General features: G+C 56.0%; 1 long non-coding RNA gene across 1 annotated transcript; it reads left to right on the plus strand.

Moving 5' to 3' along the window:
• Positions 1–2,205: 2,205 nt before the first annotated feature.
• Positions 2,206–3,916, plus strand: LOC112608078. The gene is made up of 2 exons (XR_003115937.1): positions 2,206–2,525; positions 3,500–3,916. It is a non-coding gene; the product is annotated as an uncharacterized LOC112608078 (long non-coding RNA).
• Positions 3,917–4,140: the final 224 nt, after the last annotated feature.

The raw sequence follows: 4,140 nt of genomic DNA on the forward strand, positions 1-4,140 counted from the left end.
GTCCGCGCCAGCGCAAGCCTCCGCGCCTTTTCTACAGCCGCGCCTGACATCACGTCCTGCCGCCGTGCCATTGGCCGCTCGGCGCCCCAGGCCCTGGCAGCGCGTGCTCCGGGAAGGCGGGAGACCCCAGAGGGAGGGGAGAGGCAAGAGGAGCAGAGGAGAGTCGAGATGGTGGGAGCTGGTGGGCGAGGCTGGAGGGCAGAGTGGGGGGAAGGCAGGGAGGAGGGAGAGCGCGGGGTTTGGAGTTTTTAAGATACGAACAGCTTCCTGCGATATCTTCAGAAAGGAAAATTAAACCCTCTATCCTAAGAAGGCGCAGCAAGGGGATGCTTGTCTCACTGCGGTCTCCCCTCGGCCTGGAGCCGCGGCCTCCGGCACCCGCCTGGGAGGCCCGGGAAGGCAGGCCTGGGGCAGAGTTGCAAGAGCCTTCGGCCGTTTCCCATCGAGCTCCGCCTTCGGCCCGGGCTCTGCACAGCGGACTGCAGGCGGCCGCGCAGGCCTCCTGGGTATCCGGCTGAGCCTGAGAGGCGAGACCGGCGAGAGCTGTGACTCCAGGGGAGGGGGGCCAGCCAGCATATCCACGCTCCAAGCCCGCTAGGGCCCAGTCTGCAGCCCAGCGTGTAGTTTCTCGCTCTTCCCGTTCTCTCCCCAGCCTGGAAGAGTGGGGGCGAGCATGGCTTTAGGAACTCAGAAAGGCCAGGGTTCGAGTCCTAGCTCTGCCACTTACATGCACTGTAAACTTAGACAGTGACTTCTCCTCCCTTAGCCTGTTTCTGACCTTTATAATAGGAGACAAGAAGCTCTCCTCCGCATGGATGTGTTGAATGAAAGAGACTGTGGATGTAAAATGCCTGGACCATAGTAGGCACTTAGCAAATTATTTCATCACGCCCTCTCCTTTTCTATTAAAAACTTTCTCACTCCAAGATACATTCAATATCAGTGAGGTTCTTAAAAACCACAGGCCCATTCTCTGCCCACTGGGCACACCTTGTCTCAGACCCTGCTGATGGCGCCAGTCCTCCTTATCCGCCTGGCTGCACCACCTCACCAGGGGCCAACAACCTAGCGTGCTAGGTAAATCCCAACTGCCACCCCCAGCCTCCAGGCTTCATGCTTACCCTAGAGTCTCCTGGGGACTGGAGGGAAATGCCCAGGTGTCTGGTGGGGAGGGATTTAGGAAATAAAATGATTGTAGACAAAAACTGAATAAACACGTCAGTTACAGAGTCCCATCTGGGTCTGCTTCGGAGGCAGGTTTGGCTCTGTCTAATAGAGACAAGGCTGGTGTCAGTCTGAAATGACTTGTTGCCAGGACAGGTAAGGGGATAGTCAGGACCTGCGGTTTACCTCACAGGGTACAGAGTTGAGGATGAAATCATGTTTTTCGCGTGTGTAACTTTCACACACAAATATATGTGTGCACAAATATATGTATGCGTGTAATGCCCAAGCACATGAACTTGTGTTCATGTGTGCAAATATACATGTTCATCTCTGTTGGCAAAAACACAGCGAGCACGAATTTTATCTCTGTTGGCAAAATCACAGCCAGCACCACTATAGCGCTAGGGTCTTACACATGCGCATCAGGTGTAAAGTGTCCAGAGCTGGGAAGAAGGATGCAACTGCAAAATGGTAAATTGCACGTTATACCTGCACTTGCGTGCTCAGGCGATTCTACTTAAATCACTGCAAGTGCTCCTACGAGGTCGTTTTGCATATTTGAAAAAACTTGAAGTTACAATTATATGTGTATGTGCTGCATGTGTACAGATGCCCCAACGCGAGGGAAGGACCACTAAACCCAAAGACGCGCGTGCCCGTGTGTTCACACAGACGTGTGCTTCGGCGCCTGCACATGGCCGGCGCGCAGGCACGCGGACGCCTACACGGATACATAGGCATGTTTTATTGACGCATCTGGGGCACTTTCTTTCAAAGAAAGTAAGGAATGAAAATCCAATCTAAGAGTCACCAGGGTTCATCTGGAGGTCGCCCAAGGGGTAGAAAAAATTTGTAACGACGCTAGAGTGTTTGTCCTTGGTGTAACTCCGCTCCCCGGAGGGCTGGATACAATACGTTTTGAAAGCTCGAGGGGCTGCCTTAGGATCTGGGGGCGGGGGGGTGGGGTACTCAGCAACTCTTGTCGCGGGCTGCTCAAGAAACGTGGAAACACACTGTGCGACTTTCCACTCCCCCGTACACGCGATTCCGTCGCCACCTCTCGGACCAGCAGCCCACGTCCAACGCTGGGCCGACCCCAGATACTCAGGCAGTCGGTATTCCCGCCCGGTTCGCTTGTCTATTCATCCCTCTGCATCAGGCTGGGACGCGCTCGGTCTTTAAGAGGCTCAAACGCATCTCCTGCCGCGGGGCGGGATCTGGGCGCCTGGGCCCCGGGGTCCAGAGGCCGGTAACTTTGCTAATCTCCCCCAGTGGCGGGGAACGTCACGCAACCGCTGAGCCCTGTCCGCGGAGACTAAACAAGGAGAGGAACAGGCTGTAAACACACATCCTGACACGTGAGTGACATTTACGCGGTGCGAGAAGCTGCAGCCAAGGGAAAGGCAGGGGGTGGGGGGAGCGGGCACCGACAGGTAAGGAACCTTCGCAGGCGCCGGAAACGGCAGCCCCTGGACCTCCCCCTGCCCCCGAAAGTGGCAACGAATCCCTAAGTCCCCCGAACCTGCCTTCTGTGGGAGGTGACAGGTGAACGGAATTCAGGTCTGGCCACTCTCGCCGCTGCCTACCTCCCCACCATCTGCTTCCTCGCAGACAAGCAGACCCGGCGCATAATGAGGTAGCAGCCTCCAGCCGGCCACCGTGACTAACTCAGAACAAAAGCGCTCCCTCCACGCCTCCTCCAACAAAGGGGCCACCAGCCCCGGCGCTCCCCGAAGGCTGCGGGGCTCCCGGCTGCCGGCTGCGGAGCTGCCGCGCGCAAACTTCCCGGGGTTCCCGGGGCTGCTGGCGCCACGGAGCCGGGGCCGCGAAGGGAGGAAGCGCAAGCCGCGCGGAGAAAGTGAGGCCAGACCGGGCGGGGGAGAAGGGAGGGAGCCGGGCGGCCGCGGAAGGAGGGTGATTGATCAGTGCGCGGTTCCCGGCGCTCTGTCCCGTTATTAGAGGCGGCCAAAGCAGGGCCACGCAATAACCTCAGAATCGCCAACTAATTGACGCTGCAGGCAACTACTTCATTGTGCGCGCTGGTTTTATGTCTTCATAGCCGGTGATTGACAAGGTGTAATTAGTCATCTCACTCGGTGATAAACATGGGCACCCTCCTCCCGCGGCATCAGGCCGTGTGTACCAGCAGAGGAAGCGATAGTTGACGCTGATATACCATTAAATCAAAATGAAGACGTTCAGAAGTGTGTGTTTGCTGTGACGCTGTGATGGTTTATTTCTCAAATACGGCACCAACAGATTTACTTGATTTGCAAGTTAACTACAACATTAACTGGTTTTATTTATTTTGCCTCTTCCTTCCTCTTCCTAGGCAGGGATGTTGCTCTTGGAGAATGTGAAGACAGTTTGCTTCTTGACAAGCGAGCGAGCGGGCGCCCAGATTTTTGCAGCCTTTCCGAGTCTCCCCCGAGGGAGAGGCGGCAGAGAAAACGCCGGATTTGGGAGCCACCAGGGAAGGATCCGCGCAGGGGAGCCGCCCTCCTTGGCCCCAGACCCGCCTGCCTGGGGCCCCCTTTGCTCACTGCCAGTGTATGGTCTGAAGCTCTGAGGATGGTGCTAGGGACTGGGGTCGGGGGAAGCCTCTTGAATAATAACTGCAAAGAAGAAAGAGGCGAGAATGTCCCCCTAACCTTGAAGCAGAAAGGACTGTGTTCTTAAAGCTGTTGGCTGCAGTCACAGGGCCAGTTGCCCGCCTCTATTCCCAGAGTAAAGTGTAGCATCTTCTGTCCTCCTGGCTTGCTTGCACCATTCAGCAAATTATACTCCTTCCTCACCAAAGTGGAAATGCTCAGGGGTGTGTGTGTGTGTGTGTGTGTGTGTGTGTGTTCCCTCTACACTGAGGCTGGTGTTAGAGATGTTACCGATTTAAACCTTCCAGAAACCTGGAGGTTTACATTTTGTAAAGGGAGGGGACAATCCTAGTCTGTCTCAACCCCAATTCTGGTTAGAGTG

The sequence above is a fragment of the Theropithecus gelada genome, chromosome 15, assembly GCF_003255815.1.
Source record: "Theropithecus gelada isolate Dixy chromosome 15, Tgel_1.0, whole genome shotgun sequence".
Taxonomy (NCBI): Eukaryota; Metazoa; Chordata; class Mammalia; order Primates; family Cercopithecidae; genus Theropithecus; species Theropithecus gelada.